The sequence below is a fragment of the Lissotriton helveticus genome, chromosome 7 (genome assembly GCF_964261635.1).
Source record: "Lissotriton helveticus chromosome 7, aLisHel1.1, whole genome shotgun sequence".
Taxonomy (NCBI): domain Eukaryota; kingdom Metazoa; phylum Chordata; class Amphibia; order Caudata; family Salamandridae; genus Lissotriton; species Lissotriton helveticus.
In genome coordinates, this window is record NC_136068.1 from 1,853,106,733 (window position 1) to 1,853,132,024 (window position 25,292).

At 43.5% G+C, this 25,292-nt stretch overlaps 1 protein-coding gene across 1 annotated transcript in view; it reads left to right on the forward strand.

The window, feature by feature from the left end:
- The window catches only part of LOC144767776 (olfactory receptor 5V1-like), a 117,188-nt gene that overhangs the window by 17,980 nt on the left and 73,916 nt on the right, over window positions 1-25,292 (forward strand). The window contains exons 2-3 of the mRNA XM_078651156.1: window positions 12,610-12,741; window positions 15,007-15,099. The gene's annotated coding sequence lies outside the window, so the exon portion shown is untranslated. The remainder of the gene's footprint in view (window positions 1-12,609; window positions 12,742-15,006; window positions 15,100-25,292) is intronic.

Genomic DNA, 25,292 nt, shown 5'->3' on the forward strand with positions numbered 1-25,292 from the left:
TCATATGGATGATGATTTTTCCTTTGGACATTCTTAATGGTTTTTGAATTCTGATGTTCTTGGTTCTGGACAAAGAAAGAGGAAGTTGGGACCTCTATGACGTTATTTATACCTTCTATGTACTCTATGGTTACTATGTGCTCATGGGAAATGTAGTTTTTTGTTTCTTTACTGTGTTTTTATTGGCTGCTGTTTCAGTAAAGAAATTGAGAAAAGCATAATCCTCGCCTCCTGTCCTTAATAGAATTGAAAATTCTTGCCACGAATGTTAGCAAATTTTAAATTGAGCAACTATTGATCATCTCATAACTGCAGAACATGATAATAAATAACATCATATCATGTTTTAACAGAGCAGTTACATTGAAAGATTGTTACATATCAAGATGTATCAAGCTCAGCCAGCACCTTGGCAACCTAGCAAACTTGCACATATTTGTAAAGTAAACCCCTGGAGAAATCTAAGGGTGGGGAAACTTGCATGAATCTCACCAGGTTTTTGTACCTAAAATCCCTCAAACATTGACTAAAAAACATTTTTGTCTCACATTTATGCATTTGAACGTTCTGGAATATGTGAAGAGCCACAAAGTTCCTTCCACCCAGCATTCCCCCACGTCCCCTGATAAAAACTGCACTTCGCTTTTGTGGATAGGCTTAGTGGTTGCGATAGGAAATGGCCCAAAACGTAACATGGATGCATTATATGTTTCACCTCAAAACTGACCCTTTTTTCAAAGTGGGTAGCTGTGCATTTTGGGCCCTAAGCCAGTCAGCATCTAAGGAAACCTAGCAAACCTGCTCATTTTTTAAAATTATACTCCTGAGGGATCCAGGATTGGGTAACTTGCAGGGCTTTCACCAGGTTTGCTCACCCAGAACCACTTGCAAACCTCCAACTTTGACTAAAAATCACATTTCACTCGAATTTCTGTGATGGAAAGTTCTAGAATCTATGGGGAGCCACAAACTTACTTCCACCCAGCATTCCATAAAGTCTCCCAATAGAAACAGTACCTCACTTGTATGGATAGCCTTAGAACGCGCAACAGGAAGAAGCACAAAACGGAACATGGACATATGACATTTTGACACAGAAAATTTACCCTTTTTGTGCAATGTGAATGGCTGTTGAAAGCATAACAAATAGGGAAGTCTGGGGATGCATGCCATGTGTGACTCTCACTAGGTAATTTTACCCAGAAAACCTTGCAAACCCTAAACTTTAGTAAAAAAATAGACATTGTTCTCAAATTTCTGTCACAGAAAGTTCTGGAAACTGTGGGGAGCTGAAAGTGTCATACCACTGTGAGCTCCCACCTGTCCTCCTGATAAAAACTTATAGGAATGGGCCAAGATACCACAAAATAAACAATGCTAAAACACCTCCATTGATAAATAACCAACAGGGATAGGTGCAGTATTTGGGGCTGTGCTGTAGGGCCACCTTTGCATGTCTACAAGCCAAAGACATTTTTGAAAAGTAGACAACCAGGGGTTTCCAGGGTGGTGTGCCTTGTGTGAATCCAATGAGATTTTTTTACCCACAGTGCCTTGTAAACCTCAATCTTTGCCTGAAATCACACATTTTCCTTATATTTATGTAATTGAAACTTTCAAAATCTGCAGGAATCCACTACCCCACTTGTGCCAATACAAACATGGCACCACTTGTGTGGCTGGGCCTACTGCCAGTTAAAGGAAACAGATCAAACCAAGATCAGTGGGAGCCCTTGCGACGGACTCCCATTGACCTTGCTTTGATCCATTCTGGGTAGGGCGGACAGAAAGACTGTTGCAGCATTTTTGGGATGAGGGCATGGGCATGCCTAAGGCAGGTAGACCTCACTCCTATACATTTTATTGTTTAGATTTCCCAGATGTCTAGTGGGCTTTCTGAATCCCCCATGGAGCAGAAAGATTGTTGCCCCTTTTTGTAGGGCGGGCATGACCGTGCCTGTCATGGGCAGTCCCCACCCCTATATTTTCTTACTAAAAATGTCCCCAGTGTCTTGTGGGCTCTCTCCTTCCCATGGATATTTACCCCCATCTATCCCCGGAGGGGGCAGAAAAACTGATATTGGAATGGGTGGAGGGGGGGCTCAAGCCCTTACCTACTGGACCGTTCCCCCAAAATCCCTGGTGTCTATTGGTGAGTCACTGCTTGAGAATTTCTCTTCTATTGTGATCCCCAAAAAGGAATCCAATGGGCAGAGATATCATTGAAAAGGGGAGAGCCTCCCGTTTCCAATGATAGCTCTCCTAAGAGAAACAGTGCTCGAGTTGAGATATGTCCCCGAGCACTGACTCAGTGAAAGTAAAACAAGCTCATCAGCTTGTTTCCCTTTCACTGTACTGTAATGACGTCAGCGCACACTGTGCTAAAATGGCCTGAGCTAAACATAAAATAAAGGAATCCCTCTGGTAATTTGCACCAGAGGGGCCTTTATAATGCTCCCTAGTGTTGGCCAGGGGCCAACAGACACACTGGGGACGAAGTGCAGGTGTCAGCTTTGGTCAAACCAAATGTTATTGATGTTCACTTTTGTGTATAAGCAAACTTTTAGAACACATGATGTTAGGGCTATTGCAGCACAATTGTCATACATGAAATATCCTCAATTTGTTTTTCACTTCTGTGAGACCTACCTCCCCAGTAGAATAACATTAGGTTACCTTACTACATTACATAAATGATAACTTTCAATTGGGATCAGATAGAGATATTGAGTTTGGTGTTTAAAGAATTGTAATTTAAACCTCTCTTTAATGGCAAAATCAGATTTTAAGTCACAATTCTGAAAATTTTACTTTTACAAAACTGGCATTATCTTGTCTTAATCCTTTGATTTCTGCACCCGGTATTCAGGGTCACATGACATGATGTGGCTGAAAGTTGGTCTTTGTGTAATGCTTCCTCATACTAAGACAAAGAGGGAAATGGGTGTTGACAGGATTGGCCCTCTCTGATTTTTGGGGGCCAGATCACAAAGCCTCTGCCTCAGTACACTCACAAAGGGTTTGACACTAGTGTCCTCAGATAAGCTGGGGCCATGGCAGAGAGGCAGGAAATGTCAAGCACTTCTGAGGGTGGAAGCCTCTAGTATTTTCTCCAGGTATAAATATTGGATCCTCAGACCCAACTCTGCAAAACACCTTTGGACCTGTGGTAGAATTAGATAGATTGGTGTGCTGCTCTACAAGAAGGACTGCTACTTTGTATGAGTGAGAAGGACTAGGCTTGCACCGTGAACCCAGTGACTCCAAGGGCTTATTGGAGCACCTCCAGATCAGAGCTTCATGGACAGAAAAAGCTCCAACCACCTTAAGTCCAGCACCTGGACTCTGCCTGCTGTGTGTCCTGTCACAAGTGGTGGCACCCCAGTAGTGGACCCTGGGAATTATTCCTGAAAGAGCAAAGGCCATCCCAGCTGAGGTCCTAGCAGAACTGACAAAGGGTGAAGCATAACTCTAGAACTCCTCAGCACCTCTTCTGTGCTCTGCATCTTGAAGCAGGACCTCAAATCGCTGCTATGCAGCTCCTCAGAACTGCCACCGCACAACACATATTGATGCAGGACCACACCTCCCAGAACCACAGCTCCTCAGAGCCGCTGTTGTGCAATGCAGCTTTATTCAGAGCCTTGCATCACCACAATGCAACCCATTGGTTTCACTGCTGCACAATGCATTCTCTGCACAGGATCTCACAGAGCTCCACAACCAGGAAATAAGATACTTTGTTCAGCGTCCTAATTTGGTCCCTGTCTCCGGCAAATGGTCCATCGCAGTCAGCCTGAACTTGTGACTTAGTTGCGGTTCGGTGCAACAGATAGCCACAGTCCGCACCTTGCGCTTCTAAGCACTGGCATTTTTAAAGATGCATACATTTGGTTCTACAGATTGGATTCCTGTCATTTTTCTCACAAAAAAGTTGTTGCATTGTTATCTATATTTCTAATCTGTTGTGGGACATTTCTCTTTAGTTGTTCTTTTTTTTAATAAATTACTGTTTGATGTGCTGCATACATTCTTTACACATTGCCTCAAATTTAAGACTGGATGCTTCATGCCTACCTCTCAGAGGATTAAGCACAGGTTAATTTTGAGGTTTGCTTGTGTTTTATTCTGACAATAAATGTGGTTTCTTACCCTCAATCAGTAATCCAATTTCCTAAACTACCCAACTGTTTTGCATCCATTGAAGGCACAGAAACTGTGCAGTCAAGTATGTCTCCTAATTGAGTCAGTCTAACTTTTAAAAGATGGGCAACTTCCCACGATGTACCGAGCTACACCCATCTAGCAGATTCTTGGGCAGGCCTGACCATCAATTTGGGAAGGCTACACAAAGAGTTGATGGTCCTGGGTCAGCTATCAGTGATCATTCAAAATTCATACTATTGCTAGGTCTAGCAAATGCCACATTATAAATCCCTCATCTTACTACGTGGCTGACCGAGATTAACAGAGAACCAACAGAGCCTATAAGGGTCGAGAAATTGCTCATCTCAGTACCGCAACTGTACCTCATCCACCATTACCAACCTGATAAAAAACATGAACCCCTGATTGACATGAATACAAAAACTCTCATTGTTAGGACTGGCATCTTTGGCGTGGTTTCCCCTGACTTTTTTCCTCTACCCCCTGTATTCAGTCAGCCCTTGGCTGAATAGCTGCATCTGCATCTGGAGTGGTGGGAGGGGATAGCACCTGGGCCTGAATAGGGCTGTGCCTGCCTTCCACAATGCTAGCTCCACCTCCGGCTGGGCAACAGGAAAACAAAGTGCTCCAGGACTGACCAGAACTGGTTCTGACTAAGCCAAGGCCTCTCTGCCTCCAGAGAACAAAGGAAAGACTGGTATAAAAAGGGCTACCCAGACTACAGAAAATTAGATCATCCTGTAATCAAGAAGGAACCTCTGCCAAGGAGAAAGTTGGAAGACTGAAGAGGAAGGACTGTCCTGCTGTGTGCTTGTGGACTGACATGCAGTTGCTTTGCTGCCAAGGAGAGGAAAGTGACTTTGCTGTGTGCTGTGTCCCCTTGCTTGAAGAGATCTCCAAGGGCCGGAGGAGAGCTGGCCTCCTGTTAAGCAGTCCCAGGAACAAAAGGACTTCACCTCCAGCTTCCCCCTGAACTCTGCTGAGTGAATTCTGCCCTTCCTAGAGTGCTTAATCCAATTGTGGGGCCTCTGGAAATTGTGCCTGCTGTTTGGGAGCTGGACAAGGAGAAAAGAAGACACTCTGCAATTTTCACGCATCGCTTGCTTGGGGAGCGCATCCCCGACAGTGCGAGGAAATTCCCGCCGCTGCGAAGATCGAGATCGTCATAGCGCCTGTTGCTGCTGCAAGAACAGACGCATCGTTCGCTTGTGGAACGCATCGCCCCGGTACGGGAAGTTTCTTGTCGCTTCGAGTATTGTCGCAGAGCCTGTCATCGCTGGGTGAGATTGTCGCACCGCTTGCTTGTGGACCGCATTACGTCGCTGTGAACATCGTCGCAGAGCCATCGCATCGAGGGGCCGCGAGAGGAGAAGATTGGCACTGCGCTGCGCATTGCCACCACACCTGAGATCATCGCCGTCCCGACGATCGTCGCATCGTGCCTGTGCGAGACGCTTCTTACAGAACCTGCACATCGGAATCCATACAAGGTATCGCATCCCTTCCCATACAGACCGGATTCATCGCAACACGCCTGCTGCGTCCAGCAGGGGCTGTCGCATCGCCTCCCCAGGGTCTCAGGAGTGACGCATCGCTTGTTTTTCAACGATGCAGCTTCCATTTGGATGTTTTGTCGTGTCTATATGTACTTTGGGCTAAACGTGAAGCAACTGTGGATTATTTTAACGCAAACCAAAGAACTCTTTGAAGATCATATTCTTAAACTGTGTATGTTGGATTTTTGTTGTTTTGGTCTTGTGTAGTTTAGATAAAGATACTTAATTTCTCTAAATTGGTGTGGAGTCCATTTGTGGTGTTTTCACTGTGTTACTGTGAGTGTTGGTACAAATACTTTACACATTGCCTTTAATAAGCCTGTCTGCTCGTGCCAAGCTACCAAGGGGGTGAGCAGGGGTTATCTAAAGAGTGAATCCCCCTTACCGTGACTAGAAGCAAGAGTTCCTATTTGGACATTTGTACCTACCTCTGCCAACTAGAGACCCCCAGATCTAACACTCATGAAACCTAGATAAGCTGGTGTGTTTTTATTTTCTGCCAGTCAATGTGGACATCCAGGGAGATAATATCTTAACATCCTGGCCCTTATCATGTTAGCAGATCTTAGGGTCTAGAGAAAATTCCATTCCGCCAAGGCTACTCCTATATCTGAGATATCCTCCTTTTTAAAGTGCAGGTAGCAGCATCAAGAGAAGGGAAGGTCCAGTTACAATTTAGAGGGAAGAAATGGCAGAAATACCCCCTCTAGAGCAACACATTATTCTCTAACTTTGAGCTGTGTACCTGCATATCTGATTTGAAGAGGGTTTAGTTGAAAATGTGGGCGTCCCACAGCTAGGATGCATACCAGTCTCCTGTCTCAGTCTATTCCCAGCCATCCAGCCACCCTTCATTGGAATATTACTCTTTGAACCACTAATTGGAAATGATGAAACATTCAATAGATCTATGTCATGCACTCTGTGATGTATTCACAGCAAATATCAACAGGAATACTGGACTACAACTTTATTCTCCTAACATTATCTGCAAGTGTTATTCCTCATAGTTACAAATGTTCTGGGAGAGGAGAGCCAACTCTCTTTGTAGCCAAACATACTGAGCATAGTACTCATGCTTCCCATCAGTCATGTAAAACCAACCTACCCCAACCCTATTAAGCAGGTCCTCTCTGGGTTAATGACACAGATAGCAAACATTTTATAAAGAATGTAGGTATTTGCTATAGAATACACGGGAGCCTGCAATCACTGTGTGAAAGCCTGTCCCTAACTTCCGTATATATGGTCACCAAGCTCCTACTGACTTGAAATATCCATATAATGTATGAAGGGGGATACTTTATCCCATATATGTGGTCTTAACAGTGAAGAGGAGTGTAGAGCCTTATATATACCATTATATATTACAGTAGGAATATTTCACAAACATGATATTTATACCTAGAACGGCATGGTGTAATAGATTTGGTTGAGGTGAGATTAGAGAAATCAAGATGTAAGAGGTCGTAGTGGGCACAGAAACAAGCAATTAAGACAGTACTGGTTTGTAAAGTACACAGCTGGATTTTTGATCTTATTCTGCAGATTCACTAATGTTTTTGACCCTCTCCACTCGTGGTGGATGCCCCGCAGTCATGGCTGGGGGCTCCATTCGTGGCAGGACCTTCACAGTGCAGTTATTCCAACGTAGGTCCAATGACAGTGAGGAGACCCTTCATTGAGCATTAATGAGTGACACTAATCGTAGCATTAGGGACTGTAGTTCTAGGCAAAGTTACAGCAGCAGTTGGTGGCTCTCTCTTTCTGTCAAGTGCATTTTTAAAAAGTGTATCAAGCTTTGCCACACACTCCTCCATCTATATTTCCAATCCAGTGTCACTGAACATTCTCTTTCATTTCCTGCTTCTGCCCTATACTGAATCTTGATGTGCCATTCTGGGAGAATTGCACCTGTACATGGCTCAATTTTTGTTATTTTGATCATATTAGCATCTGCAAAATTTGCAACATGCACATTTTACCCATTCAAAAATTGTGATTTTGTATTTTATTCTTGAGGATCATAATGATTCAGCTTTGCTGTTGATGGTACCTGAGCATACCTACTTTAAAAATCTTATTCTAGGAGTTTTTATTTCTTGCAAAATCTGTCAACTTTCAGTTTAGTACATCCTACCCTAGCTCCTTTAAACCCACTTCCCTCCCATATTTATCCCACTATTTCAAACACAAAATCTGAGAGAATATTTGGAAATGCTGATTACAGACATATATCACTGTTCCTGGAATGAGACCTTTAAAACTGACCTTCTGTCTCTAACTCTCAATACTGAGAAATGGACAGACTCTCTACAGACTCAATGCTAGAGAGCCTGTTTAACTCCCTGATGACCAGCATCCCCAATGAATGAAAGGTTTCTCCATCATCACATGTCGATGGTAATCTCTGTTCACTTCCTTCAATCCACTGTCTGTTGTTCTATGGATTTCTCATGCTGCTTGTTCGTCCACACCTAGAAATAAAGTTACTGACCTTCTACTACCTCAGTGATCATGCTTCAACCAGTCCTTAACCTGCTCCATCCATTCCTGAAAATACCCCTGCAGATCCTCGACCTTCTCAGTGTTCACACTCCAACATTCCTCACTCAGTATTCACTCCAATCTAACACATCCACTAGTTTTGAACCTGCCAGTCCTCACTTTTTCTGGGCTCGAAACCAGCCCCTGCTTCTCCCAGTTAATTGTCTCCTCCCCTCATTTCTTCCTTTTTCCCTCTCTTCACCTACATCTTAAACTACTCCCACGTATCTACTTTGCCAGCCTTTCCTCTGATCCCCCAACTAAGACAGGCCGCTCCCCTCTCCCTTCTCCCCTCTCAACCTTCTGGCCTTCGGCACCTAATACCTGAATCTGCAATTTAAAACTTCCAGCTGTATCATTACCAGCTCAAGTCTTCTCCCAACTAAACAATCCAATCTCCCTACTCTGAGCTTTTTTTCTCTATGACACAACTAGGAAAATTGACACCTGATCATAGGTAGTGACTCAGTTGTCAAATTTACTGATCATTCTCAATTTTGTTCACATCCTGATCTCCAAGTTAAAGATCCTGTCTTGAAGAATAATCCCAGGTGACACAGATTGACTAGGAGCGGCTTTGATGTATGATCCAATAGATCTATCCATTCTCTCAAAGGTTGTGATTTTCGTAATCTGGTTGCTCGTTATGAAGGCATAAATACCACCCCTTTGACTTTGTGAGATCATGCTCCCTTCCACTTCCCCATCCCAAAAAACCTGGCGTCTAAGTTTGTCCGATTCTCACTGATGGGCCAACTACATAGCTACCATTCTGTAGTGAACCCCTTCCTGGATATCTCTGACATTATTAAGAAACTCAACATGATCGTGGTTTTAATAAAAACCTGATCCAATGACTCCTTAAACAGTGTTTTCGACCTTCATGTCTTCCCCCATAATTCCATACTCTGCAATGATCACAAAGAAATACACACTGGCCCACTAACTGTTATCAACAACAATTCAATAGCCTGTAGAAAACATCCAACTATTCGCTATAAATTCTTCAAGTTGGCATTTGTCCATAAAAATATCAATGCAACAGAAAAAATCAAAGATGCAGTTGTGAGACACAATAAATATTGATAGTATTACTATTTCCAACAAAGCTCAGTAGAACTTTCCCACTCCCTGTTGTAAGCAAGCAATTAATGTTGCGACTGCTGAATACAATAAGTGCATGAGGGACCTGATAGTCTAACATTCCCCACTGAAAGTCCCAAAGAAAAATGGCTAATTATTGTCAATGGATCAATGTTTTGTCGTCAGAAACCATATAAATATTTGATATAGCTTGCACTTATCAGACGTCCCACTTTTGATGCCTCACTATATTGCAAATTTTAATGAGCCACCGTATCCCTTTTCAAAATTGGAAAAACAATTCAAATTCACAAAAGAAAGGTTTAGTATACTTTTTTGTGTCGCAAATCCTGTGTTTTTCTCAGTTTTCAGGATTTGCAACTGCAAAGGTATTTTCTACTTGAGGCCCCTCATTCATGAGATTGCAAAGTAGATCTAGTGCACCAAGGTACTAGCAGACATCTTTCTTATCTTGACAACTTTGCCAAGTGGATTCAACACCATTGGACCACTGTGGTGAATTCTTCACTTATGGAAGGTGCGTTCCCCAATTGTTTTAAAATCTGATGCCAGTGATCTCGATAACTTCCAGGCTGTCTCAAATCTACCCTTAAAAAAGTGATGGAAAGCTGTGTAGTCAACCAACTTTCTCTTCATGTTCAGACTACCAATCACCATTACATTTTCCAATCTGGATTTTAACAAAGATGAAGCAGAAACCACCCTGTTAGGAGCTGTTGACAAAGTACTCCACATCCTTGAGTAGGGTGACACCTGCCTATTTGTGTTTCTAGATCTCCTGACTGCCTTTGATACAGTCAACCACATCTCTCACATCAATATATTCACAGAGAGGATGGGAATTGAGGCACGGTTCTAAACTGGTTCAAACCATATCCCAAGTGCAGGGCCGGACTGGCTACTGGGCAGTTTGGAATGCTGCTGAGTTGGGGGCTGAGTTTATTGATGGGGACCTGCGTGTACTAAACGAAATTTGTTTTGCTTTCATTATTTCGAAGCACACGCTGGTCTCCATGAATGAAATCCACCCCCACTGCAGTGATATCAGCCCCCAGCTCAGCAGCATTCCAAACTGTCCGGTAGTCAGTCCGGCCCAACTCAAGTGGTGACAAGAGAAATCTCCATATCAAACAAAGTGAGCCTTTTACAAGGGGTCTCTGAGGGCTCAGTCCATTCCCAATTTCTATTTCATCTGTATCTGAAACCACATTGGAGAGATGCTCTGAAACTCTCATATGCTTTATCATAAATATGAAGATGAAACCCTGACCCTCCTTAAGATATAATCTTCCAGCGACATCTGCCTGCTCTCCAACACCCTTTCCAAAATCCAAGATGGATGCCAAAGAACCACTTAAAACACAAAACCCAAAAATATGGATTCTATTACTTTTACTGAAAAAATAAATGATTCCTGTCCAAGGGTCATGCTCCACATGGACTGTGAATAGACCATTGTGGCTGACGAAATATCGCTGAGGTTTTTTCCTGTCAACTGTCTTATCCAACATAGATACAATCACAACTATCACCAAAAGTGCTCGCTGCCATCTCATCCTACTTTGTGGCATGAGGCTGGGTATTTCTAATCAGGACTTAACATCAGTAGTGCAGGCAATAATTGTTTCCAGACTTGTCTAAGGGAACTCTCTCTTCGCCAGTCTCTCGACATTTCACCCGACCCTCCTCAAGAGCTGTCCCCTACAGGACAACCGGCTCTTGGTACAAGAAATGTGTCCACTGTCCTTTTCACTCTCTATTTGCTCCTCAATGAAACAGGATTATATTTTAAGACTGTCGGCATCACTCACAAAGTCCTTCATTACTCCCCCTTATCTGAGAATTGGAAATGGGGTCCCGAAAATGTACAGTCCCTCCTTTGAGAGCCTCCCACATTGCTGATTTTCAATGACCCTTGTCATTGGTTAGCTGATTGAAAATAGAGATTGTATGTGTAGTGTCTTATTTCTTAGTTGGTCACATTAAGAGTGTTTAGTGTGTTTTATAACAGTGAACATGTTGGCCCATACTACTTAGGATATATTATTGACCCTGCTTTTAACATTGCACAATCTATTTAACTTAAGGTAAAACATGACCTACATTCCAGATGCATTTCAATTAATTTTGCTTGTATACCTGGTGACTACATGACTCGTACTGCAGTACCTGTTGTGTTGTCGTTGGTGGTTGACACTGTACATTTGTGATAGTGACAGTCAGTTGTGCTTGTATAAGGTGTCGCACCACCATGTTCTTCCCCATATGGTAAGCGGTGAGGAGTAAGCCCTATGGTCAGCGCCTCCTTCACCCACATCCATGCACAGAGGAGAAGAAGCCTTTGATGAGACTCAGTGATCGCGGTTGCTCCTAGGTCACGAATACCTGAGCACCGGTGAGGGTAGTCTTCTCGGGGCACAGGCCATGAGAATACCATTCAGTGATGCTCACTTCACACACTGGAATGAGTTTGTTACTTGCCAGTTGTCATAAACAATTATTTCATTACTTTGCATGCTATTTGTCTCCTTGGCGCTGAGCTTTTGATATTTTTCACATAAAGGTGCCGGTGGCACAAGAATTTTCACTCACATTTCTTTACATATTTTGTGGTTGTCACTTGGAGTTTACTGATCAGAGGTGCAGTCATTATTATGGACGCCTCTGAAGTGCATGGAGCAGGCTGCCAAATCCAAGCCACAAATGGACATCAAACAAGTTTATCAGAAAAAATACTTGACCATGGTCTTACTTTGGAGAAACTTTACAACCTGGGTTCAAAAGGTTAAAAGTTTCATCAACATAGAACTTTTATTTACTTTTCTTCTGTAGGTGATGATTAAACAGTTGCAATTTTCAACTGCAAAAACTTCACACCTTTGGGGACAACGTACTGGACTTTGAAGGAACAATTAACTTCAAGTTTTAATTGCTTTTGTTCAGCAGCTGTGACTCTCGACTAAACTTCTTCCACGTCCATCTTTGAGGATCACATCCTTTGAGACACAAGGCATAGACAAAACAAAGAAAGACAGGTATAAAAGTGCTGCACCACTGGAAAAGGTACATGAGCAGAACACAGTATTATCCTGCCTGAATTCCGTTTTTATGCCCACATTTTTGCTTGTCTTATAGTTGTTCTTTATGGTCTGTTATTTTTTACTTCACTTTACAGCAGTATTCATGCTCTTTGGATATGTTGTTCCTACTCATCTTGTGTATTTGTGCTCAGCAGCTTTCACTGAAGACTTTCCACCGCTGCTGCTGAAGCATGTATTAGGACTGCTGGACTCCTGCAGCATTGTGGATTTTGTTTGCAGAGAGAGTCGAGCCCCAATTACCCGAAGAGGCCTGTTTCAGCTACCAGGTCAGCCTCCTTGTTATATCATTTGAGAGTTGTGTCCATTGAGAGTTGCTTTACCTCCAGGGTTAACCCAGTTCCATGAAAATGTAGGGGCATATTACCAAGCCCCTTTTGCCACCACAACGTCACTTTTTGTGACATTGTGGTGGCGATAGGGTCAGCACAATATTACCAAGGCAGCGTTAAACCACATAACGTGGCTAAAATCCAACGCTGCCTTGGTAATAGGGCCCCTTTCACGCTAAAATGAGCGTGAAAGGGGCATGCAGTGGGTGTTGAGCGGGCGTTCCACCACAACACCATTCACTTCGACGCTGCCACCTTTTATCAAGAGAGGCAATAATAGGTGGCAGCGCCGAATTTAAGACCAGGAAAATCTTGGTCTTAAGGTGGCGAAACGGGGAGAAATGCTTCATTTCTCCTCGTTTTTGCTTTTTTCATGTGTGCTGCCATGTGCAGCACACATGAACATGGAAAAATCAAAATGCCAAGGTTTGTTTATGTACAGGAAGGTGTCCCGTCCTGTACATAAACAGACCTTTTTTAAAAAAAATGCCATTTTGTAACTTACATGTGTGCTGCATGAAGCAGCACACATGTAAGTTACAAAATGGCATTTTAGGTTTGTTTATGTACAGGAAGGGACAGGAGGTGCTGCAGCACCCCATAAAGCGCAAACACGTTTAGAAAGAGAATGATCAATGAAGGAGCCTCTCAAAGGTTTTTCCTGGCAGTATTTGTTGTGTTTTCAAAGACAGACTGTCACATGTGCCTTTTTGCTATAGTGAGTTAAATGTTGTTGGCCAGCACACACACAAACACACACACACACACACACACGCACACAGTACACAAACAGTTCCAGCAGCATTGGAACATGCTGTAGTTGGACAGACGAGGTAAACTGCTGTGTTTTGGCACCCTTTATTTGGAATTCTGTCTCGTGGCTATTATCTTCATCTCAGTCACCCGACCACCCTCATATTAGCTGCAAGGTTTGCTTGTGCTGGAATGGAAAACAAGTTAAACTCCGAAAATGTTGCAATACTTGTCCCATGTCCCAGCGAGTGAGCGAGCGCCACTAAAAAATTCCACAAATTCTCATGGCTTGACGCGGAACCCAGGAGCTTTATTTCTCTGCCGCAGCAAATAATGCCTTAGCTTGAGAAGAGAGTTTTTTACCACTCTGCAAAGCCTTTTCACAAGGCACTCTAGGAGCTAGATGTTACTGGTCGCTATCTGGGTTCGCTACTATTGTTTACATATGTTGTCCCAGGGAATTTGGTACGATGACTCTCCTTTGCAAAACCAAATAATCTAGGCCACGTGTGGTCCTGAATTTACTACCATTTATTTTAATGGGAATTACACTTGGATTTTGTGAATAGCCAAAAGTAGTAAAATTAGTTAAAGTGTAAATTAATCAAAGAATGTAAAGTACTTTTGTATATCAGGTCCTCCATTTAAAGTATTGTTCTCCAGTACTAGCTTGGGTGAACAGTTAAGGAATTTCCAGAAGAGGGAAACAGATTAGGAAAAATAGAGTAAAACGAAATACACACAATATTACAACTGTCCAGAGTTTTTATCTACTAAGAGGAAAAGTAGTTCTGATGTGCAACACCAAAGGAAGCCAGAATGCATTGCAGTGAAGGTATGGCCCTAAAATATTATTCAAGTGTTTACAGTGTGGTTTGCAGGGAATCTTAGTCTATAGATTAGGACAGTGAAAACACAGCAGAGTTCCCTGATAACTTCTCAGATTGTAGCACTCAATAGTGTTGCAGTGCATCTTCAGGGACAGTGATTTGTCTGACTCTTGTCCTAAATCATTTGCAGGGTTGGCCTGAAGGAGTCCATACAATGACTTGTGTGATACTGCAGCGTATGAACCTACATCAAATAAACCTTGCAACCAAAAATTAACACAACTGCATACCTTCTGCCACAACTGCAGACCCTCTGCAACAAGCATGCATCGTCCGCCACAACTGTGGGGGCTTTTTTTGATATACTGTTCATGTCAGTCTCAAAACCAGATGCAACGCAACACTGACTGTCACTGTCTCATGATGCAGATCTTGCATCTCAAGCTTCTTCAGGCCACCAATGACTCCATGGGGGAGATCCCATGTTGTGTCCCGTCCCTGCACCGTTCCCTCAGCTGGATATTCTGCTCTTCTGAAATGTAAAGGAGCCCCTCTCTCTCAATGGTTGTTCAGCTGAACCATGCTCAATAAATTCTCCTTTTTCCTGTGTCCTTTTCAGCCTCTTGGATAACAGCCACATGGTACATTGTCCTCCTTTTGACTGTGACTCGCGAGCTTAAAGGAAATGTCAAAGTAAATGCAAGGCGCAGAGGTATGTACTGATCAAAAACTGAGAACTTTGTCTGGAAATGTGTGTTGATTTATTAGCAATACTGGCTTCAGATGTATGTTTCTCAGCTACTACCGCAGATAGCATCTTCAGGGCCAGTTTCTTGGGTGCCTCCCACCCACTGGCGCAGTCAATGAAAACTGTCTTGGTTATTTGGTTTGGGAGGAAGGCTGACAGGCTTCCAAAGAGGTGTCCAGACAGTGATGGGAAGATTAAGTGAGTGAGGTTCCCCAGCAGTCAAGGCAAATATCTAGAACCACATATTGCTGCTACAGGACACATTTCAGGCTAAGCATAGATTACAGACAGAACACATACGTGTAAGGTGTAAGCCTAAGGGACTGCCTCTGGAGAGCAAAGCCAGTTTGGTCATATTGTGCTGTAGGGATCCACCATCATATGCTATAAACAAAGTGTCATGCTAGAGAAGGCTATTGATAAAGAGTATCAAGCACTGGCAAAACCAGCAGCTCTCTGCATTAAATGGCTAAACTATTGGCTTCGCCAGTTCTTATTTGTACTGGTATAAGGTATTGTTAAAATGACTGCCAAAGCATTGCACCACATGCACACATATTCACACACATGCAGACACTTGGAGAGCCGCGTGGAATGGAATCTGTAATGAAAACAACTGCTATTGAAAGATGGCTGCTGATGCACACGCATACCGAGCAGGCTTGTGCTTGAGCTGTGGCCCTCTGTCGGCCCTTTAGTTATTGAATTAGATTTGTTATGTCCTTTACTGTGCCAATATGATTGATGGCCTTCCCAGAATGGTAAATTGAAGGTAATCAAAGAAAGTGCAAAATATTGTGCAACATATAGTGAGCAGCCTAGTAGCACTCAGCAGCTGCTGAGTCCTCGTAAAAAAAAGAAATAAATGCAAATCTATTGATATAAGGAGAGTAGGATGTAGGAGTATTAGGCAGCTGGCAGATCAGTGGGGGAGAGTAAAACATAGAGTATGCAAGGCACCAGATACTGGAAGGGCGAGATTTTGATCGATACCTTATCACTATTGATCTAAACCCCGATCTGGTCGACTGAACCTTTGTTGCCTGTCATTGAAGGAAGAAAGTGCCCCTGTTACCAAGCTAGTTCACCCAATAAAGGACCCCGCTCCAAAAGATCACAAACAACTTCTAGCTTTCAAAAGTTTATTGTAAGGATAGGATAAGCTGCAAATACAGGCATCTCAGAATGAGATTCACGAGATACACAGGTCCAACTACATACATGTGCTCTCTGAAAGCCCTCAGACGAGCAACGGATATTACTAACACAAGTTCTAAGAATAATAAAGCTATCAGCATTGACGCATATCTCTCCTTCATTTAAGTTGGAGGAAAACACACAGGTTAGGCTGTCCCTACCCTGCTCTAGATGGTATCCCTACTTAACCAAATCCCAACCTAACAAAGGTGTCAGCAGTGAATGACCCCCAAGGGAAGTCACTCACTCTTAGTCTCTTGGTGAAAACCTATAGTTCTCCAGTCATGACCCCTCTCTGCCTACCCATCCGCTCTCTAAAGGGTCCTCAGGTATCTGCTCTAACTCCACCCAGGGGTGCTGTCCCTAATACAAAACAGTCAACAACATTTGAGACGCCCCTCGTGAGACGCCCCTCACGTGGTGTAGCTTCTGGCTTTTTCCATGCTGCTTTGTATTGGGCCTCATACGTTGGAGTTGACCTTGCTTCTCAGACTCTTCTCCGGCCCGCTGATACCCCTTAAACATTCCAGAACCCTCCTCCATGTCTGGGCCGTCTACTGAACAGACCTCTATTCATATTATTTATAATCGGATCCTCCCTTTCTCTTGCAGACAGACATCTGCAGCCAAGAACCCAACTCTCATAGACTTCCAAAAAGGTTTGCAACATTTCTCGGCCCAGACATGTACGTGTAAATCAATGTTAAAACATTTCAGGCCTACAGCATTTCTCATAATGATTATAGCATTCAACTTCTTCATTAATTAAAGCATGTTAATACTCTTATTCTATTATTCAGTAAACACATCTATAAATCATGGCCCATTAATGCAATGACCAAAACATTAGTACAATCTATGTCGTGAAAAGAAACACCTTCCTTTTCCCTTCTAGCACTGGCCCTGAGGCCTACCACATTCTGCGTTTAACCACATGCCATCTTACATTTTAACGGCTACACGACATGGATTCAGGAATAATCACATCTAATAAAATCATATAGTGTCACACATTTCTGTATTAGTTCCATTTCTACTTAAATCTCTACATTAGCTATACATTCAGAATATAATTGCAGATACTACTAGCACTCATGGCATTTCTCCTCATGATTTGTGCTTACTACGGGTAAGTGTGATGCACTCATACATTTAGGTCAGTTTGCGCTCTCTCAGTTCCCCCCTTTGATGACCTCTCGGGGTCATCACTAACATTTAAACTGCAGTTATTGCTAGCATAACTTGTCTCTGCGCTTCCAGAGCCCTCAGACTCCTGTACTGATTATCTTGTATGGCAGCCAATCTCTGCAGCTGCTCTCTTTGGGCCCTTTCTGACCTTCTTGCTCTGTACCATTTGAATACCCTCACCAATCCCCACAATATGATCCCACAGATCAATATTATGATGATAGGTTTTAGTATATACCACACAAAGCTTTTGCCTAAGGTGGAGATCCACCCTCCAACTTCACTCATTCCGTGGCCCACCTTTTCCCAGACATTTTCTCTACTCAAGTCTTCGATCTCCTTGTGAATATCAGTTATGTTCCTAATAACTTTCTCAAGGGGCTTCGAATTGTCTGGAATGTAAGTACAACATTCCTGGACCTTCAAAGCCTTACAGACTCCGCCCTCTTTTGCTAGTAGGACGTCTAACGCAAGACGGTTCTGAAGAACCATAGCCCTTATCGATTGCATCTCTCCTTCTACCAGCATTAAGGACTGAGCAGTGCTGGCAGACAACCTGTCGACGACTGTTGCCAGTCGTCTAATTTTAACATCATTAAGGATTAGACCCAAAAGAGGGAACATAGCTCCAAAGACATCTCCAACCATTTCTGCATCTCCTACATCTCTCCTTTCGCCGTACGCCTCTCTGTTATTTTCCCTCTGATCGCTACTCTCCCTTTGCCTAGTATCGCTCAGTATCCGATACGATCCTTCCTGGTTCCCCATATTCCCTGGGCTGCGCTCATTTCCGTCATCACAGGGACTATGATGCGACCTCTCACAACTCCCATTCAGTTCTCTGGTGCCGGGCACACAGTGTGGACACCTAAAGCTGTTTCTGTACTCTTGCGCTCTCCTCTCCTCTTCACTGAGTATTGGGCGCGCCACCCCTCCACTCCCGGGGCCCCCGTTTTCCAGGTCTGTTCTATCCCCACTCCGGGCCCAATGGGTGACTCCCCTACTATCTCTCTCTCTCCCGTCCCACTCCGGGTTGCTCTCCCCAGCCCCGCAGTGAGTCCGAGCTCTGCTGTCCTGACTTTCCCTTTCAGCTTCTGCAGCTATGATGCTCTTGTGAGCCTCCACTGCCTCATCCCACTTCTTCATGTACTCATTTAGCTCTTGAAAGGATTTTCGTCCAGATCCCCTCAGATCCACTGGCCATCTAGGGCCCCCAGGATCCCCTCCTGGATCCCCTGCTGTGTGCATCGGGGTGCTCCACTCTCTTGGTATCGGCATCTGACTTGGGGAATTAATCGTATCGTTCCTCCTTGCCGTCCCTGCTCTTTCTCTGTCCTTCCGTACCCGTTCTTCCCCTCTTGCTCTCTCTTGGTCATATATCGATATTATAGGACCTATGGTAACAGGTACCTGTAGTGCATCTGGTAATGCGTAGGATGTGGCGCTCTCCGTTTCCGGCGCTCTTTGTACCACAAACCTCCCGACTACCTGTTGCACCTGACTAGGCTGGGACAGCTCTTTCTTCGCCTCAGGATCCCACTCTGAACTGGGAAGCGGTCCATGCTCTCCTGCATTGCCCCCCTTTTCTCTTTCACTATGCTCGACCTCCCCCCCTGCTCTATTATACGGGGGTGGCCTCTCTGTCAATAATCTGTTTATCAGGCTGTCCTCTGTTTCGCTCTCATCATCTTCTTCTAGGGGGCTTTTATTTCCGGGCACCTCTAACACCGGGTACAGTTTATTTACTTCCATGTTATGCACTCTCCATCTTTTAGCATCCGCATCCCACCTGGCATCCTGCACTGCCCTTACCGATCGTTTCACCCTTTCTTGTCGTCTGTTCATATTCTTTTCATGCGCTGCCCTAATCCATGCATCAAGAGCTTCAAACTGGGTCGGTCTAGGCAAGGGTCTCATTGAGGTCATGACTGATTTTAATCGATGTAACACCTCTAATCTGAACGTCCCGTACTTCGGGAACGTCAGTTCCTCATTTCCTTCCGTAATCTTACTCCACTCTGATATCCAAAGGATCGTATGCAACCCAACATTCACTGCCATGTAACGAGCCGGCGTACCCTCCGGCGGGGCTTCTTCCCCCTCATACGATCCCCGCTTCTCTTTTTTAAACGCCGCTCTCAGCCATTTAAAACACTTCATAATTATACGCACAATATCCAGCCTCGCTACTCTGTTTACTTCCTGATGACAATCCACCAATCCTGTCGCGGCTTTGCTAACTTGGCCTATCGCAGCGCGGTCTTTCTCCGGTCGGCCAATCACGTCGCGACACTTTCTGACGTCTTTGCTAGCTGGCCTATCACAGCGCGGTCTTTCTCCTGTCGGCCAATCACGTCGCGACACTTCCTGACGTCACTTTTCTCCGCTTCGCAGCAGCACCCCTCCTTTCTCAACTCGTCTCCCGGTCATGCATGCGTCCCATTCATACACCGAAAAATGACTACTTCCGACCAAGCGGTCACTTCCCTCGACTGTACGTCCACAGTCTATATGTAATTGTCAACACAACTGACGAAATGTCTATCGTCTCTCTGATAGGTTGCTTACACACACAGTAACCTCCGACCAGCGTCCGTTACTCACGCACTCACTCTTACGTTCCCCCTATCTCGGTCTTTCGGGTGATCAATGGTACCTCATGACCCCCTTCACACTATTTGACAATTACTCTGGGTGTCCGATACACCCGAACCACTTAAGCTCTCCTTGAACTTAAGATTTCCACCGGTTGCGCGCGCTCACAACCTGTTCCACAGTCACTCTACAGACATTCCAACTCCGCCAGACATTACAACATAGATACAATACAAAAACACCACAATCTAACACGCATGACCCTTTATACTCACTCTCGACCGATACTGCTGCTTTTTCTGTCTCACGTCATCCGGATCTTCTTCGGCGGGCGGTTCTTCCGATCATCGATTTCTAGGGGCCTTGGGGTAAGCTAACCTGGCCTAGGTCACCGTCCTCAAGAAGGCAACCATCCTCTATAGCTACCAACTGGAAGGGCGAGATTTTGATCGATACCTTATCACTATTGATCTAAACCCCGATCTGGTCGACTGAACCTTTGTTGCCTGTCATTGAAGGAAGAAAGTGCCCCTGTTACCAAGCTAGTTCACCCAATAAAGGACCCCGCTCCAAAAGATCACAAACAACTTCTAGCTTTCAAAAGTTTATTGTAAGGATAGGATAAGCTGCAAATACAGGCATCTCAGAATGAGATTCACGAGATACACAGGTCCAACTACATACATGTGCTCTCTGAAAGCCCTCAGACGAGCAACGGATATTACTAACACAAGTTCTAAGAATAATAAAGCTATCAGCATTGACGCATATCTCTCCTTCATTTAAGTTGGAGGAAAACACACAGGTTAGGCTGTCCCTACCCTGCTCTAGATGGTATCCCTACTTAACCAAATCCCAACCTAACAAAGGTGTCAGCAGTGAATGACCCCCAAGGGAAGTCACTCACTCTTAGTCTCTTGGTGAAAACCTATAGTTCTCCAGTCATGACCCCTCTCTGCCTACCCATCCGCTCTCTAAAGGGTCCTCAGGTATCTGCTCTAACTCCACCCAGGGGTGCTGTCCCTAATACAAAACAGTCAACAACATTTGAGACGCCCCTCGTGAGACGCCCCTCACGTGGTGTAGCTTCTGGCTTTTTCCATGCTGCTTTGTATTGGGCCTCATACGTTGGAGTTGACCTTGCTTCTCAGACTCTTCTCCGGCCCGCTGATACCCCTTAAACATTCCAGAACCCTCCTCCATGTCTGGGCCGTCTACTGAACAGACCTCTATTCATATTATTTATAATCGGATCCTCCCTTTCTCTTGCAGACAGACATCTGCAGCCAAGAACCCAACTCTCATAGACTTCCAAAAAGGTTTGCAACATTTCTCGGCCCAGACATGTACGTGTAAATCAATGTTAAAACATTTCAGGCCTACAGCATTTCTCATAATGATTATAGCATTCAACTTCTTCATTAATTAAAGCATGTTAATACTCTTATTCTATTATTCAGTAAACACATCTATAAATCATGGCCCATTAATGCAATGACCAAAACATTAGTACAATCTATGTCGTGAAAAGAAACACCTTCCTTTTCCCTTCTAGCACTGGCCCTGAGGCCTACCACATTCTGCGTTTAACCACATGCCATCTTACATTTTAACGGCTACACGACATGGATTCAGGAATAATCACATCTAATAAAATCATATAGTGTCACACATTTCTGTATTAGTTCCATTTCTACTTAAATCTCTACATTAGCTATACATTCAGAATATAATTGCAGATACTACTAGCACTCATGGCATTTCTCCTCATGATTTGTGCTTACTACGGGTAAGTGTGATGCACTCATACATTTAGGTCAGTTTGCGCTCTCTCAATACTAAAAACAGGACCATGAGAGGAATTATCATGGGAGCTAAAACACAGGAATAGACAACAGGTGCAAGGACGCGTGACAAACAAGGAAGCATATGCACTCCGAAGGAGTGCTGAAAGATAAAAAATAAGCATTAGCCAAGCCAATTGGTCTGGTTTGCATATTCAGATAGATGCCAGAACTATTGACTTTGCAAATGCTTGCTTAAGCAGCAATGGAGCCTTAGAGTTCAATATTAATAATATGGTGTGTAGTTGATTTTGTAATTGTTCATAATGGCATGTATCCTGCCACGGCAATGTCAATGTAAGTCTGAGACTTTGTAATTGACTTAGGTATGCCTTTAAACCACCACCTTGTCTTATTTAACACCTTTAATGCTGAAGGCTCCGACCCCATCACTCAACCCTTGTTGACTTAAGAGCACTGTAGCATTTAAGCCTTCATATCCTCTAATACGTATTGTAATGGTACCACATATTTATCGATTTACACGTCTTTTTATTATCTATCTTCATAAATTCAAGATTTCCAAAATGAATGTGTTGTCAAAATATTGTGCGAATAGCAGGTGCTTTATTCTGCAACAGGCATAAATCTGCTCTCAACTGGTTTATCTACAGAGGGTATTTTCCCGTGCAGTAAGTGTGACACTTTATGTAGGCTAAATTGCTGGCAATTCATTGCTGCCTTTTTCCCTGTTCACCTGCCACTCCAGTAGCCATCCTGCTTTTCCTCTGTTTGTGCAGTAGCTCTGTATATGTTCTGTAGGGGGCAGTGTTGCAGGGGATCATTGACAACTCTTAAACAACAATAACACAAATTAAACCATTTTTTAAATGCAGCCCCGTTTCCTTCTAGGAAGAAGACGAGCTGCATTTTAAGGACAAAAGCTTACTTTTGTAAAATGCAATCACAGACATGGGTGTATTGGTGGTGGTGTAGGTGCTGGTGGACATAGGTGCACCATTCCTGTGAAGCACCTAATTGTAGGGAGTCACAATCTGCCTCCTATTTAATGAGTACCGATGAGGGGGGCCGGATTTGTGAGAACACCTGTTGCTGCAGTGAGACACATGTTCAGGAGACAAGCGGCTTCCTCAAGAGCAGTGCAAAGATAGCGCTCAGTATCTCAAGTTTTTAGGATGTAGTGCTGATGAGAGAGCATCAGTCATCGTGGCCAGTGTAATGTCACTCTGCTATTCAGGACATTTGATGAATAGTCATCGAAGGTGGGCACATGTTTTCAGTCGCTTCCATCTTTTCATGCTGGCATCTTTTCATGCTCTGTGTGCGGAAAGAGGGTCAGAGGATTTATCTCTGAACAAAGCGCAACATATTTATTGGAGAAAAGTTATTTATCTTGGCAGGATCCCTGTTCACCAATCACACCGCGTGTAACAAGTTTAAGTTTATTATGTTTTGTCTCTCAAAAGAGGGCCACATAAAACAATCACATAGTTATACACCACTACATACATACAATAATAATAACAATAAGAAAAAAGAGACCGAATAAAGGATCACATCTCTAACACTGGCCGGACAATCATCAAACAACATCTCTAGGTATCATTAATAAATATCTAAAAAACCCTTAAAAAAGTTAAAAAATTTAAAGCAAAACATTTCATTAGGTGGACAATAAAGGGCATGGAAGAAAGTATTTACATTAAGGGTTCCTAATTGTAGACAAATGGATTTTAACCATTTAGAGCGCAATGGACGTAATGCAGGACAAATAAACAAAACATGATTTTGGTCCTGCACTGCCTTATTACAAAGGTTACATACTGGAGATGTCCCATACCATTTTGCTAAGAGTGAATTTAGAGGAAGCAAATCATGTCTTAAAAGGTACCATAACCTACGGACTCTATGCGGGATATTCCATGAAACATACTGCTGGGCCTGCTTTACGGAGTACGTGCTTAAGAGTAACTCACCACCCTTCTTTTCATGTAGAGCTGTCCTATCCAATTTAAAACAGAGTTCCCAAGATGCGTATTTCAGCTGAGACTTTAGCTGAGAAGGAGAAAGTAGGAACAAAGTACTTGCATCCAGCTCTAACATTGTTACCACTTTTCTAAAAAATTTTACTAGTAATGAGAACTCGTTTAGATTGCCCAGTAGTTAGTTTTTAATATATGCTCGTAGGGAACCCGATTTACCTCTGGCCAAACAGGCCACCCACCTTACCAGGGCAATCAACCCCTGTACCCAACAGCTCCGGAGGCCAAATTCCAGCCTGCATGCAGACACGGAGCAAGCTGTATTAAGGGAAGAAATTCTTCTTAATACCTTTCCTTCCATTAGTTGCAAAAACCCCCAATGCCTTAACTCCACCAATTCGATTCCATATAGCAGAGTTGCAGGGATTTTTGCTCTATATAATTCCAAAAAGCGAGCAAAGTGTCTTTTTCCTGTAGCAGAATACAAGGAACATAACCCTATACCATGAGCCAATGCTTTACGCGAATTATGTTCAATGTGGGGTTTCTCACTTAGATTTGCCGAGATTATTTTACCTAAAAAGGTGTAAGTTTTAACTACCTCTAGTGTCTGGCCTCCTATAGCCCATCCGAAGTTTTCAGACCTACATTTTTTCCTTCCAAAAATGCACATGATTTTGCTTTTAGAAGCATTGATCTTCATAAAATGTGCTTCTGCAAATAAATGTAATGCTTGCAGGCGGTTAGACAAGCCCTTCGGAGTTAGGTCTAAAATGAGGATATCATCCGCATACATTAAAACCGAAATGGATGAACCTCCAACTACCGGGGCTAACCCACCACATGCAGGAATGGAAGCAGGTAGGTCCGCTGTATATAATGAAAACAACATGGGGGCCAATATACACCCCTGTTTTAATCCGTTCAAGGATAAAATAGTGTGTGAAAGACCCCTTTCTCCGCCTTGTAGCACCTTACACCAGGTATTCGAGTGAAGGGATTTTACTAGTTCCAGTAGCTGTAGTGGCATACCCAGTACAGCAAGCTTTCTCCACAGCGTCGGACGGTCCACCTTGTCAAACGCTGTGGAGAAGTCTATGAATGCCGCATATACTCCACCTCCTCGCACTCTTACATACTTATCCACAATCACATGAAGAGCTGTTAAATTGTCAAGTGTACCATGCTCTTTACGGAACCCAGTTTGTTCCACAGGTAGAATTCCATTTGCTTCCACCCAATCAGTGATTAATATTAAAAGGCACTTAGCAAAAACTTTGCCGATAGAATCCAGTAGAGCTATTAAACGGTAGTTAATGGGTTTATCCCGCTCTCCCTTCTTAAATATGGGAATTAATATACTTCCCCTCCAAGATGTAGGAACTGATCT